This window comes from Sceloporus occidentalis, unplaced genomic scaffold (genome assembly GCF_023333645.1).
Source record: "Sceloporus occidentalis isolate IW3139 unplaced genomic scaffold, rSceOcc1.0.p SCAF_4, whole genome shotgun sequence".
In the NCBI taxonomy this organism is placed as follows: domain Eukaryota; kingdom Metazoa; phylum Chordata; class Lepidosauria; order Squamata; family Phrynosomatidae; genus Sceloporus; species Sceloporus occidentalis.
This window is the reverse complement of record NW_028316984.1, coordinates 124631079-124647123: the sequence shown is the minus strand read 5'-3', so window position 1 is coordinate 124647123 and position 16045 is coordinate 124631079. Positions and strand designations below refer to the sequence as shown.

Below are 16045 nucleotides of genomic sequence, written 5' to 3'. Positions count from 1 at the left end.
CTGACTTATGGCAACCCAAAGACGACCCTATCATGGGGGTTTCTTGGCAAGTTTTTTCAGAGGGAATTTTCCATTGCCAATCTCTGAGGCTGAGAGAGGGTGACTCACCCAGGATCACCCAATGGGTTTCCATGGCCAAACTGAGATTTGAACCCATAGTCATAGTCCAATGCTCAAACCACTATGCCACACTAGTATTTAGGCCTACTAGATCTTTATTTGAAATGTCCAACTGGCCCTAAGGTCCAAGTCCAGTCTTGTTCCTGTCTCTTCCTAGATGTGGTGGTTGGTCCAAGACATTTTGTTGCTTGAGACAGAGCAGGAAGATATGTAGTTCTCAGTGCTAGTTAAGGCCAATTTAGTTTGGCATCCAAGATAGTAAATTCCACTAACCTCTCTCTCCATCTCTCTGGAAGTACCAATAAAAGAAAAGAAAATTAATAGCTGATAGTTCACATCAATATGCAAAGGAATCTTATAGCTCCTTTGAGAGTCACACTCAAAACATTCCAGCAGAATTTCAGCAACTGCCACCCTACCATCAATCTCATCCTGGAACTAAGAACAAGTTCACTTTCTGGACCCCACTGTACAACTACACAGCAGATATCTAAGCACCACACTATATCACAAACCCACTGACTGTTACTTGTATTTACATGCCTCCAGTTTCCACCCTGAATGCACTACCAAATCCAGAGTTTACAGCCAAGCTTTCAGAGACAAGTACATCCGCTCAGACACACAAATCAAGGATGTTGAACTCGTGAAATTACAAACGAATTCTCAAGCTATAGGACCCACCATATGAAGCAAAAAACACAAATAGATAAGGCAAGACTTGTACCCAAGATTAGTCTATTACAGAACAAATGAAAACAGAAAAGACAGAACCCCACTATACAACTCCCACCTGAGACCACTCAGACATATCCTCAATGAACAATAAAGACAATATGGACAATAATGAGCTCTTGATGTCAGGTCAAATTTTACTTGCCTACAGACAGCTTCCCAATCTCAAACAGTTCCTTACCTACAGAAGGACATACAACCTGATTAGGGAGACATTGCTACAAATCTAGATACTAACTTTGCCCACACATCTACTCAGGAAATATCCTCTCAGGAGCTAATGATGTGGGTGATGACCCACAATATTAGTGGTACTTTCACTTGCTCATACTCAAGTGTGATTTATGCTATCCTTTGTCAACAGTGTCTCCCTCTGACACACTATATTGGACAAACAAGCCAGTCTCTGCACCAGAGAATAAATGGACATAAATCAGACATTAGGAATGGGAATACAAAAAAACCAGTTGTAGAACATGTCAATCTTCCTTTCCTCTAGTCTTCCATCTCAGACCTCAGAGCAGCAGTTCTTGAACAAAAAAAAAAAAAACCTACAAAGAAAGATTGGGAAAAGAACCAGGAATAGGAGTATCTCCACAAATTCCAGTCCACCAACAGCAGGTTGAACATAGATAATGATTTCCTCGCACACTACACACATAATTACACTAGTTAACACTCCAACCTCATGAGGGCTCTCTTGGCCAGTTCGTGACATCTTCTTTCTGGTTCCCAGCCAGCATCACACAACATTCCAATAATTCCCACCACCATTCATATGGTTGTCTACTTATTTTGGCTTTAGGCAACATCCTTCCTCCTGCCTTTGTCCCCCCAACAACCCTATTTCAAACTGAACTTTTCACTTCATCACTATACCCACATGTTTGCATTTCTATTTCTGTTCAAACACATAACCTGCTCATTCATAGCTATAAAGGGATGTTCCTAGGCACTTCATGCATCAGAGGAAGGAAACCTAAGCTTATGCCGCCAACTTCTTTCTCTCATTCTCAAGGGTGCTACAAGATCCCTTTGCATACTGATCCAGAATCACATAGCTGTGTCTTTCAGTCCACATTCATGTCATGCGACCCCAAATCTGTTAGCAGAAGCACCTGACACATACTGCCTAATTGTAGGGATAGACCTACCCAGTGCTGTGAATAAAAATGAGGAAGGAACTACTAACTGAATTGTCTAATCCTTTCCTATCAGCCTGTGGGTGATCCTTCCTACCTTAGGTCCCTCCAACTGTTTGCCATACACTTCCCATCATCCTTTAAAAATGGCTACAGTGGTTGATGTTAATGGGAGCAGCAGTCCATAATATCTTGAAGGGCCCAGGCAACTGAAAGCTGTTTTATGGAAGGGAAATAATGCTCATTTGCATTCCAGAGCATATTTCTAGCATGGTGGTGTGCCTCCAAGCCATTTCTGACTTACAGTAACCCTGAGGTGAACCTATCACAAATTTTTCTTGGCAAGATTTATTGAGAAAGGTGTTGCCGTTGCCTTCTTCTGAGGCTGAGAGAGTGTGACTTGCCCAAGGCCATCCAGGGAGTTTTCATGGCTGGAGATATGAACCTGGGTTTCCAAGTCCTAGTTCAACACCCAAACTACTACAATGTCCTGGCTCTGCAAAGAAGATTCTAAGTGAGGCCACTATTTTTGTTGTTCAAATCCACTCTGACTTATGACAACCCTGTCCTAGGGTTTTCTTGGCAAAATTTATGCAGTGGCAGTTTCCTCTTGCCTTCTTCTCAGTCCAAGAGAGAGTGGCTTGCCCAAGGTCACAGAGTGGGTTTCACACGATGGGAATATGAACCCTGGTTTCCTGGACTCCTAGTCCAACACTCAGACCATTACACTATGCTGCTTGAACTTTTTCTGGCACTGAGTTATTAAACCATAGGGGCCTTCATTGTGGGCAAATACCCAGCAACCAGGGCTCTATTTAGGGCAGGAACACAGAATTTATAAGCCACCAAACAAAACAGAACCCCTCCACGCTGAATATGCAGACACAATGACTTTGGAGGAGATGATAAATTTGTTTCTGCTGCCTGGCAGGAAAAAACATGATTTGTCATGCATCTGACAGGGGCCCCTACAGGGCTGGGTGATGGGCTATATTTAACAGAATTATGTCTAGCACCTTAAAAGTTTGGATGTTGCAAACAATGGCAGCTGGTGGCTCCCATGTCAGTGAGTGATGAATTCAGCTTTTGGTCTGAATTTTAAAAGAACTTTCCAAGTTGCTTAACCTATTTTGGGAATAAAAGCCCAGCATTTAGTACAATTATCTAGACGCATACACCAGAGATAATTATACTAAAGTAACACAAGATCTGTGTAATGTTCTGCTCCCAAGCAGACTATCTAGCTCCATCTACAAATCCATTCAAATCTTGCATAAGTGAATATAGGACCACATATTGTCAACTGTGTAATGGAACAGGCTTTTTAAACATATGTTTTAAAATATGGCTTAGCATTGTGGTAAAGTAGCTGAGACCTCCTGTTTAATTGCTGCTAAGCTTTTAGGATCACCAGTGGATTACATTGCCTGGTGTGATTTAGACTAGAGAGTGCTTATTTGGCGAGAGAGTGAGGCTCCAAGAAGCAGGAGGGCAAAAAGCCCATCAGTTGCTGAGAGTACAAAAGCTTGCCATCTGAGGCACAGAGCTCCAATTTCTGCAGGAGATGAGATAGAAACAAAAGCTGGGTAGAGATTGAGAGTTTATATGCTATTAGGCTCCACAGTCACTTCTATAATAAACATGCACTATTTGCCTTTCTTTAATCATTCAGAGGACTTTTCCCTGTTTGCCATTAGCAGCACAGTGCAGTCCATCTTCTGTCTGTCTGACTACATAAGTGGAAAAGGCTTTACTTGTGGTCATTGAGAAGAACATGTCCCAAAAGTCTCTCTCTCTCTTTCTTTCTCTCTTTCTTTCTCTCTCTCTCTTTCTCTCTCTCTGCCCTGGAGATCTCTGCTGCCATTCAAGAGGGTAATTTAAACTTTCACGCCTACAGTAGCTGCAATTGAACCTGACACTGGAGCACGGGGAGACATGTTCTTGTACAGAACTTCCAAGAATGAATTATCCCATACATTTTGATGATCATTGCTAGACTGATTGAAGAGTAACTTTCTAAGCTCTTACTGAAATGTAGGGCAAGAGGACATGCAGTCATGAAGTGGAGGTGTACGTCCCAATTTAATCTAGGGCCAGCTCAAGCCATTTTGAGGCTTGAGATGAAGGACAACATGGTGTCCTGGCTATTTATTCCAGAAAGTGACTGGATTTGAAGTGACAAACTGCAACACCAGTGATAAAATAACATCTTCTACCTGCACTTGAAGTGACAAACTAGTTTGGATAGTGCGTGTGATGACAAGTCTTCTAAAAGAAACAACTTGGGTGAGAGGGCCTCAGGAAAGAGAGAGGAGCTGCCTCTGCGGCCTCACAAATCTAATGCCTGTGGCTCTTGGCTTACACTGCCTAATGGTAGAACCATTTCCCCTATTATTTTCCAAAGATCAGTACTTTGGATCTTTCTCCTCACCTTGCCACTATCTTTCTCCTCACCTTGCCACTAGGGCCCTCCATTCTGGTAGTCAAGGTCTGCTGTCTCAGCCCAGGATTTCCTCTGCCCCATCCCGGATTCGCCCCTTTTCACTCGCTGCCCCTCACTCCTGGAACCTTCTTCCCCCACAAGCAAGAGCCATCACTTCTTTAACCAGCTTCAAACAAAAAGATTGTATGTACAGCGCTGTGTAAATTTACAGCGCTTCATAAATAAAGGTTAATAATAATAATAATAATAATAATAATAATAATACTCATTGAAATAGATGTGATCATATTTTCTTTTGTTGTGGATAAAACTGGATACAAAGAATGTGGTTTTGCTGCGTTTTTTTTCTTTTTTCTTTTCTGGAATAGGTCCTAGGATCTCATCAAATCTTGAGATGAGTAACTGGTTATAGTTCTGCTCTATCTTTGGTTGGAGGAAAGTAGTTCTTCATTAAGCTTACCTGCGTGTGGTACACATTGGATATTCAGACATCTTGAATTCTGTTGAGTGGGAAGGGCTTTTTCTTCCCATAGTGGGAGCTCCAGTTCCCTAGGGTATTCACTAATAAATATATCTGTAGCTTTCAGCATACACACTGAAATTCTTCCCAACAAGAAGTTTTGTACCTAGATAATGACTCCAGGCAGAGCCCTGATAGTCAGCAGCTGTATTAAGGAGCAGATCTGCTCTTTATACTTATAAACTTCATCGTCTTCAACTTCTGCAAGAGAAAATGCAGGTAGGAAAGACTGTCCAATTTCAAATCCGTGCTAAATTTAGAGAGAAATATGTTTAAGTAAGGATTAATTAAATCTACAAAGCCTGACACACATCCACATGTAGCTGAACCATGGCCTTTTTTTTTTTTTTTTTTTTTTTGGTAGCTTTCTAAAAACAGTTTAGGGGAACCCTTACTCAAAAGGTAAAGGGGATGAATCCTTCTGGCACATATGTCATTGAAGAACAGCTTTTAATCTAGACTTAGCGATTAAATCAATCTGAGGACTTCACCAGCCTTCTCATTTGGCAGATTCTTGTACCACATTTAAATTTCTAGATAGGCTATTTTTTAGATGCTCCAACACTGAGCAAGCCTCATAACCCCAGCCAAGGAACTTTGGTTCCCATTGATTCTGGTCTCCTTCATCTTCAGCAACAACATTATCAGAAACCCATCAAAAACAAAACAAATTGGGGCTGCACCAATATTTAGGACAGCTGGTACATTAAGCCATGTGACATGTTCTTAATAACCATAAGGCGATGCTGATTTTGGTACCAAATTATTTCTGTTTCATTTGCTCATTGGCTTAAAATGTGGCCTGAGAAGCCTCATTAACAGGACCAATCTCTTCATTGGTTTCTGAGTCTGAATCTATGCCATTTCCGTTGCTTAGGAAACATAATGGGGGGAGAGCATCTAGTCTGAGGAAAGAAAAGAGCAATAACATTTCATATAACTTCTGCTGACAGTGACAGTCTCAAACCTGAAGGGGATTGAGGGCAAAGATCTAATTTTGCAATAGGATGATATCCAGGTTTTTTATTATTATGCTGGGTCAGAAATGTTCTTCTTTGTCAAAGTCAGCTTTGGTCCTGGTGAAAAAGACAGGATAAAGATTTGCAGCCAAAAAAGCAATGCTGATTTGCACAGAAAAGGATAATGCAGATGGTGGTCATTAAAACATAAAAAGATATAATGCCTATATCTAGACCTATACGCCACAGGGCACATGGTATTTTGCTATCCCAAGCAAGTTTACTCCCCCCCCTCGACTTTCCCCCCCCATTAATCATCATAATAACTAAGCAATATTATTACACACACTTTTTAAAAGCAAACGTCCTGCACTTCCAGTCTAGACATCTAATGCCTAAGCCCCCTTAAATGTTTTTAACAAGCCTTTGTGGGTTTATCTTGTGAGATATTAGTGTTCTCAACAGAATATTAGTTTCCCCAACAAAAAAGCCATCTTCTTTTATAGGGGTGCCAGTCTGGTCCCAAAGTAGTGAGATAATCTTTCTGTTCACTCATATTGATCATCATTTTCAATCACTTTTTGGAAAATAGAGGAGTACTCCCCAGAAACTGACCCTCAGAAGTGATATTTCATGAAATAATAAAATTGGAAGGGATGTATCCCAAAGAGCTATCTAGCTCACCCCCCTTCCAATATAGGAACACACAGCAAAAGCAATCTTGACAGGTGGCTATCTAAAGTCTGTTCAAAAACTTCTGACAAAGTGGAGTACACCAGCTTCCCAGGCAGGGAAGTTGTATAACAGTTAGTCCAAATCTCCTTTCTTGCAATTTTTGAATCCATTAATTTGAACCCTGTCTTCTGAAACAGTAGAAAATAAGCCCACTCCATCTTCTATATATTAGCCCTTGGAATATTTGAAGATGGCTTTCATATCACCTCTGAGTTTTCTCTTGTCCAGGCTAAACATGCCCAGCTCCTTCAACCATTTCTCAAACTGTTTGGCTGCCAGATGTTTTTCCATCTTAGGCACTCTTTTCTTGATGCCTTCCAGTTTATCAACTCTTCTTAAATAGTCATGCTCAGAACTGGACATTGTACTCCAGGTTGGGTCTGACCAAAGCAAAATAGAGTTGTATTATTACTTTATTTGATTTGAACACTTTACTTTTGTTAATGCAGCCAAGAAATGCATTTACTTTTGTGTTGCTGCGTTACATGCTTGAATCTTGTTTAGCTTGTTCTATTAAGACCCCAAGATCTTTTTCACACATACAGCTTTCAAGCTAGGTGTCATCAATTTTATATTTTCCTGTAATTTAAATGCAGTTTGTAATAATGTTGTCATACTATTTCCAAATATGCAATACTGATTGGCACTCATTTGTGGGTTCTCCCATATGAGGCTTTTAATTTGCAATTAGGCTGGCCTCTTCACAAAATTTTACAGGATTTGTACAGACAATTTTAATTTACAGTCCTCCTGTGTTTTTGTCATCATTCATGCCTCTTCCCATTTCCCCCCTCCTTCTTACTAGAAGGAGAAAAGTCATTAAGAAAAATGCAAGATAGAATAGCAGCACTATAATTCTGCTTTTAATACCCGTGGCTGCACCCTATGGAAACCTGAGTTTTGTGGTTTGGTGAGGCATTAGAGGATCCCTCTGGTTCAGCATTGTAAATGCTTCTCTCTAGACAGCAAATCCCTGGATTCAGTAGAATGTACCCATGCCAGTTAAAGTGGAATTATAGCACTATAATTGTGTAGTACGAAGTCATATATTTTGCCATCAGAATACACCATGGAAATTGTACTCCATTGCTCATTTCTTCTATTTATTCCAGAGGCTGAAAGAATGTGGAATTTATTGAGGAGGACTGGGCTGCTAGCACAGCAGAGCAATGACTACTGAAGAGGCACATTAGAAAAGTCTGAGAAATCTGACAGCTAAGCCTCCAGAAGATACAGAGCAGATGTTTCCAACTGCTTAAAAAATAAGGACTACAACACCCCATTTAAAAAGAAGAAGAAGTGGAGTCCTGTTATTCACTAGCAAAGACAAGGCTTCCCCACCCTATTTCTTTGCAAAGATGTCACTTTAAACCCACTAACCCAAATTTCCTGCAGAAAAGGAAGCTAGGTTAAAAGGGTTTTTTAAGGGGGGGGGGGGAATAGGAGAGAGCAGAGGAACTCCATCTGAAAACAGTAGAAAAACATTTTGCAATGAACTTCTGAAAGCCAGGGGGTTGTTTTCCATTCAAACCTGATTGGGAATAGGTGTTTCATCCTCTGCTCTAGTTTTCAGTCTCTGCTCCCTGAAACAATCTCCTGCTCTTCCATTTTCATAGCCTTTTAGATATATGAATAGGAATAGAAACTTCACATATTCTCTGTGCAAGGTTTGCTTATTGCCAAAAGGCAAGAATTTTGCTCCTATGTCTTCTTTGCATTACAGTGTTTTAAAAAGCACTATTAATATGATTGTGTCAGAGTTCACTCTGCTGAATCTGCGTTTTGGTCTTCATTATGATGACTCACCCCAATGACAATGTGCCTTCAAGCCATCTGTTGACTTATGGCAACCGGTTGGGTTTCTTAGGGAAAGTATAGTCAGGGGTGGTTATACCAGACCCTTCCTTTTCAATATAGCCTACAACACCTAGTATTTGTTGGCAGACTCCCATCCAAGTACTAACCAAGGCTGACTCTGCTTACGTTCCAAGATCAGATGGGATAGGATGTCTAAAGGATATTTAAGCTTTGTATCGGGGTATTAGCTACCCTCCCAATTTGTTATCTGCATGTTTTGATAAGCATGTTTTCTATTATATGATCTAGGTGATTTATAAAGATCTTAACACTGGGCGCATGACAGAACTATGAGATATTCCACTACCCACTTTTCTCCAGGATGAAGTCTAACCATTCATGAGTACTCTCTGGGTTTTGTCTAAAGCCAATTACAGTTCCACCTAACTGTAACACTGTGTAGTCCACAGTTCGACAGCTTGCCTGCAAGAATATCATGAGGGAACTTCTCTCATATCTGCACCACTACAGTTGCAAGCATTTCCAAGTCTTTTGGCACCTTGACAACTCATAAAATGTAAATTTGTTTGTCTTTAAATTGCCATAAGTCTTTTTGTGTTTGTTTTGAGTATGTACTCTCTTTTTCACCTTCACCTAACATTTCAGGCTAACTGTTTATCAAATGCTCCATAGTTTGAAGTATTAGAAAGTAATGTATCTCAAGAGATTCCCCACTTCCATCATGTCACCACAGCTCATAGGGTTACAGCACTCTTTCATTCACTGTTGCTATCCCTACCTGAACTTGTTATAGTATCCATTTATCAGATGTTAATTGTGCATATTCAGAGCCAACATCATCAGGGATAAAATATCCCAACTCTCCAACAGGCTGTGCAAACACTATTTTTTATCTAAAGTGGCAAAGTCAACCATCTCTATTTCACCGGGATTTGGAGCCTTAATTCTATTCGAAATGTTTGCATAACACTTTGAATTCCCACAGTGTGTAGGAGCAAAGCTCGGGTAGCAGACCCTGCAAGCTTGGAAGGGATTGATTTCAAGGAAAGAGTGAAGTGTATGTGTGCACACGTATTGCAGAGGGGAAGAGAAATGATCTTTTATCTCTAGAGTTCTTGAGCTGGAAAACAAAGCCGATATGCTAAGCAGCAATTGACTCATGCTTCTCTTTGATCACTTCCTAGATCCATGGTCTGTGTCATGAGCAAACTCTCAATTCTGGAAATCAATTCTGAATTTTAAAAAGTCAGGGTCCATTAATTGCTTGCATTGCCAGATACTCCCCTCCACCTTTGTATTCTAATCCACCGCTACCTCCTCCATTCCCTGTTCTCAACTCCTTTTCTTACTTAGTTGGCAGCTTGACTGAATCAATGTTCAAAAGAGCATTCAAAAATACAAACACACATTAACGCTTTGCCACTAATATATTCAGTCAGGATATTGATAGTGGAAGGGACGAGAGGCACTATCCTATGTCTCCTGTCCGGAATAATGCTTTTCCAAGGCCTTTGGTGCAATTCTCCATTTCCCCTTGCCTCTTGCTTTAATTGCAAAACATTGGTTACTTGTAGTCTGTGAGAAAAAGGGAAAAAAGAAGGGGGGATAAGATGCAGGAGGGAACACTTCATGCATTTCAAAGAGCTTGTTGTCAAAGTAACCTAGTTGGGTTTATTTCGATGTATTCTCTGCCTGCAAAAAAAGTTATGAAAGAGGCTTTTAAGTGTATAAAAAATTAGCCCAAATTGTCTCCCCGCAATCTCAATGCCATTCTGCCAGCAATGCTCCCACAGCTCAGCCTGGACTCCTTGGCAGATCCTGGTTGCTGTAGAACTCAATGGTGGGCCTGCTTGAGGCCTAAAGGCTTCAGGCTGGCTGTGGATGTGATTAAGGAGCAGCCTCTGGCAGATGCGGCTTATCTTGAGGATGCACAAAGGCAGCGGGTAAGCAGGCATGAAAAGTGCACATTTTTCACCCGCAGTGCCACTGCTGAGCAGGGAGGCGGAAGGCAGATATTTTTCATGCCTTTGCCACCAAATGCCAGATATCCATGGGACACGACAGCACATCAGAGATCTAAGGAGAGCTCTTTTTGCGGAACTAGAGACAGAAAGCCTGTCATTAGGTTCTGCTCCCCGCAGCCTCTTCTCAGCAGTCGAGATACAAAATTCACCTTGGAAAAGTAAAATAGAAGGGAGGAGAAGAGAGCTTGTTCTGTAAGTATACACCTACAGTTCTAGATGCGCTATCCAATGATGTGCTGGGAGAATCTAAATCAAATTGCATGGGGTGGGAGATGACAGGCTAAAAGAAGATTATTTAGGAATGTGATTATGTGGAAATGGTCTCAATATGAAAACAAAAGCTGAACCCAACAATCCAATAGAGAGAATGGATTACTCACTTACAGGTTCACCCTCACTATATGGAGAGATATTGGTATAAGGGGGTGCTACATTGCAAGGAATCACTGTCATGTCAGCTGCCAGGTTTTGCCTGTCTGGAACTGAAAATCGTTGGTATGCAATATGAATGTAGAAGCATAAAGCCATTTGTGCATGAATAGATATATGGGATAATGATTCTAAAACCCATCCTTCCCTTGATACTCAGGGCCACTCGGGGCTTATAAGGCCTAGTGCATTTGTGATACTGAAACCCAGCAATTACCACTTCCAAGGACCTTTGCATATCAGGATTTATGATGAGGGCTCAGGCAGAGGCTAATGAAACACTTAGGGACTGAGGCAGATGGCCCCTTATGTTTGGTGATATGGACAAATTGTCACAATACCACCCCCATCATCCTACCCATAGTCCTTTTACTATTATGGATTATTATGTAAATGGATCTTGTAGCACCTTTGAGACTAACTGAGTGAAAGACATTGTAACATGAGCTTTTGTAGACTTAGCTTATGCTACAACTTCTTTAGCTCAGTTAGACTCAAAGTTGCTACAAGATCCCTTTGCATACTAATATTCCAGAATAGCATGGCACTATTATGACACTATTGACACTGTTAGTCAGAAAAAAGAGAAAATCCAGTCAAGGAATGGATTATGAATTTTGGACATTGCATATGCATATATATATATGGGGTTCTAGGAGACTGATGAATTAGAAACATATACTGTATTGTGAATATGTAGCTGACAATGAGTGCTTTTTTCACATTAGTTTTTATATTTATGACAAACCAAGTGGAGTTCTATTCAAGAGTAACATCATAACTGTTTGCCTTTACAATAATCATAGTTCCCTTGCACACTCAGCAAGCTTGATGCTTCTTGATTCACTGCCCCAGAAAGATCATGGTTACTTTATAAGAAAGTTTGTCACCAATCCTTTACATTCAGTAGGCTAAATCAAATAATTTGTCCCAACTAGAGTAGATCCATTGAATCCATTGCTGATTGGTAAACTGACACTTATGTTAAGTCCCATGGATTCAGTGGGTCCAATCCAAGCAAATGGATTTAGCTCAATGTATTTAGAGCCTTTCCAGGTTATTTATTTTTATTTCTGAACAGGGCACAAACCGGTCAAAATTAATCACTTCCCTCCCTCTGCCTTGATTTCAAGGAGAAAATTAAGTATGCATTTAACTCAGTCACTGAAATCATTGGGACTTACGGGTGCTTAACATTCACTGGACTCTAGCCATTTATAGCATAGAGAGGGTTTCAGATACATTGTCTCCAACTAGTACACATATTTTTTTCAAACCACCCTTTCCTAGAACTTTCAAACAATATTTTATTAATTAGAATAATTTATTTATTTATTTATTTATTTTCTATCCTGCCTTTCTCACCAAAGGGACTCAAGGTGGCTCACAATAACAATTTAAAAACATATTGCCATAAAACAATTACAACATCAGCTAAAAACAATATAAAATTACAAACATTAAAACCACAATAAAACCACAATACCCATGCCTTTTGTAGTATTCCTTTTTCCAGTGACTGCTGAGAAATTTGCACAGTATGAGATATAGTCACGCAAGTACTAGTGGTGCCTGCCCCATTGCAGCTAAATATGGGATCCATTCTGGAAAGTGATCTGCCTTAAGTTGTATCCTACACATTCTTCCGGCTTTTCTCAGACGTAATGTCTGTACAGAATCTGGAGCAATAGCATGAACTGAGGGTAGCTGTTAATATAAACATTGTGAAAATATTCACAGACAAAAGTGGTCACTTTATAAATCACTGAAACAAAGCCTGATTAATTGGTTAAATTTCTAGCAGGACAACTGCTTAATGATTCACACCCGTTGGCCAGGATCCAGGGTTCAACTTCCACTGGCAGAACAGTGAAATACAGTGGGAAGGAGGGATCTCTCTTTCCCACTGGAACCCGGTGTATAACTGCAAAACTGGTCCCTTCAGAAACTGGCTGGGAAATATCTAGAACTGGTTTTGGAGAGGCAGGAGTGGGCTAGGGTGGCCCACATTAATCCACCAGGAGACCATGGAAAGCTGTACCTTTCCTTCAAACAAAAGCCATCAAACACCCTTGAGGGGATATGGGTCATTTTCACCATGTTTTGAGATCATCCTGGGCCATTTTAAATCCAGAAGATGCATTTTTTCTAACAACAGAAACTGAGCAGAAGTCAATTCCTATTTATTTCCTATTTCAAAAAAGGTCTCTCCTGGGTCTAAATATGCTTGGGAGGGTGCAAAGTGTAGTGAAAATGCACCCCACATCCACTAGAAGACATTTTGGAGCAACATAGGACAAAAAAACTTTTGAAAAAGTTTATTAAAATTATTTTTGATCCCTAAGGTAACATGTGGTGGAAATGCCTCCACATTCTTGAGAATGCATTTGAGGAATATTTGGAATAAAACAATTCCCATTTCATTTTACTCCCTGATGGTCACAAAATTGCCCTTCAGCCTCATGTACTCCATAGGCCACACTTTCCTTGCTCTTGCTCTTTGCTGAAGAGAGGAGGAGGAGGAGGAGGGAGAGGAGGTGCCATTGTATTGGCACTGCAGCACCAGCATACTGGATTTAGGCTGATATGTATGAAAATTGGATTTGTATACTGTATATATTCACATATAAATCAAGTGAAACAATTAATCCCCAAAATGTGGGTTGCCTTATGCATGGGTCTTATCAAAAAAGGAATCATCCCCTTCTCTGGGGAGATTATCACATGAGAGATGGGATGTCATTGTCCCATCCCTGTCCTGTCTTTCTCATCTGATCACCAGAAGGACTTTCCCATGACCCATACTTGACCCATTCAGGAAGCGCCAGTGAAAGTGATTGTGCAAATCACTTTGACATGAAAAGCACGCTGAACCTGTCATTCAGTGCCCACAAAGCACTAGTAAAAATGATAGTGCTAAACACTTTCACATGAAAAGCACTTTCAGCCATCAGTGAAGTGTAATTCTCCTGTCATTTGCCATCATTTTGTATTAACGGAAGAACCCGTTAATACAATTACACTTCATTGATGGCTGAATGACGGGGTCATCATACTTCCATGTGAAAGTGTTTAGCACAATCACTTTCACTCAGGTCATGGACAGGATAAGGAATGATCCCATCCCTCTCCTGTCCCTGTGTGATAATCTCCTGAACAGAGTGGAGAAAGGCAAGAGCTTAGTCCATCCTAGGAGAACCGAAAAGAAGGACCAACTCCCTCTACTCTCTCCACTGTGGTGCTGCTTCAGATCTTTTTGAATGTCTGGGTAGAAAAACAGCAGTGTGCTTTAGCAACATTTTCCTCCCTTCATCCTTTACAACCTTTGTTACATGCCCCTATGTTTTACCCTTGTCTTTTACATGGGTTTATATCAAAAGCCGTAATTTTGGCCTCAAAACTTGTTTGCAACTTATACATGAAATCAACTTATAGTTGAGTATATATGGTATGGTGGGCACAATGATATATAGTTATTTCTCATGCCAATGCAAGTAGGCTCTTGGCATCTGGCAAAGCAGAGCTAAAAAATGACCCATTGCACATGGACAATGGGGTTGTTTTTGTTTACTCTTTCTTTGATACCATCAATGTGCATTGTTAAAGCCCAGAAGTAACCAATTACATTAATCTTTCTTATACCTAATTACTTGTGGGTGACAAGAGTCAGATGAAATAGAGGCGGGGTACAAACTGCCGCTTTGCGGCGGTCTGCCGCCGCCGCCGGTAGATCCGTGGGAGAGCCAGAGCCTTCAGACAGCGCGGCTCCCGCGCGGACCGAAAAAGAAGCTCCAAAATGGAGCTTCTTTTTCAGTCGCGTTTGTGACGTAGAAAGGCGCCAGGGGCGCACTCGCTACGTCATAAAGGCTGCGACACGTACGGACGCTCAGCGTCCGATACGTAAAGATGGCGGCGCCCATGTGGAAGGGGCGCCGCCATCTTGTACGTATAGGATACGTACTAGGGTTAGGGGGGTGCGGAAGCACCGCCCCTTCCTAACCCTAGTACGTATCCTATACGTACTAAATGGCAGTATGTATCCCGCTTATATTTCAAAAATATAACACCGAGTGCAAGTGCAGTTACTTAATTTGTGGAATGACTATTATTTTCCAGTTACTTTCAAAAGTTACATTTAAAGGGCATCTTTAGAGGAATTTTGACTGGAATTCTAAATCTTTGAAGGCTCTTTCTATATAAAAAAATAGATGCAACAAGCAGAACATGTAACATAAAGAGTAACAACAATAGGTTAGCCTCCTAGTAATCATTAATAGGAATTTTAAAAGTCCACTTTCAAGTTAACTTTAAAAAGTAACTTTCTAACTTCAGTGCTTTGCAGGCTTAAGGCCTCTGCCCCAAGAGGCTTACACAATGAAATATATAATCTCTCTCATCTCTGCTTTATTAATATTTTAATGTCCATTAGGACAGCAGAAGGCTGTTCTTAATAATGATGAATAGTTATGATTTAAATGTGATTAATGAACTGTAGGGTTAATGTGGGTTCCTGACTGACTGGGGCCATCAGGCGAGATTAAAGGAGACACCCATCACATCTCCACATCCTTGTCAGTCTGAACGTTTTAAGCAGAACATATTTGGGATGCTAATAAAATAATTGAGCTCATTAATATTTTACAGTTTCTTTGGGACTGCACACTATTCCTTCCCTTGGTCATCTTCAAAATGAGCTGCTAGTTCCTAAATTATCATTAACTTGTCACTTGCAGTGTCAGTTGTCTCCATTTTTCACATTTTTTTTTTTAAAAGACTCATTTACTGTACTGGAGAGATCGACAGGGCCTGGGTGCAAAGGTTAGCTCACACTCCTCCCCTTCTCCTCCTTTTCTCTTTTTCCAAACTCAAAATGTGAATCCATTTATTTTTAATGGGAGGTAAGATGAAAGAGAACTTGCTACAGATCAGAAGCTGCAACTATTCCATCTAATTAACTTCACCTGAATTTTCAAAGGAAGAAAAAAAGAAAAATTCCAAAAATAATTTAAATCTACTTCTCTCCCCTCCTCCCCACTTTTAGTCATTTTGCTTTTGATGCACTATTAATAAAGAGATAGCAGGGACTATTCTTTAAATCTGCACCCCAAATATATCATCAA

At 40.5% G+C, this 16045-nt stretch overlaps 1 protein-coding gene across 1 annotated transcript in view; it reads left to right on the top strand.

Moving 5' to 3' along the window:
* The window catches only part of LOC149314591 (COMM domain-containing protein 9-like), a 57752-nt gene extending 49962 nt beyond the window's left edge, over nucleotides 1-7790 (top strand). Inside the window, exon 8 of the transcript XR_016280942.1 lies at nucleotides 7767-7790. The gene's annotated coding sequence lies outside the window, so the exon portion shown is untranslated. The remainder of the gene's footprint in view (nucleotides 1-7766) is intronic.
* The last annotated feature ends 8255 nt before the right edge of the window (nucleotides 7791-16045 follow it).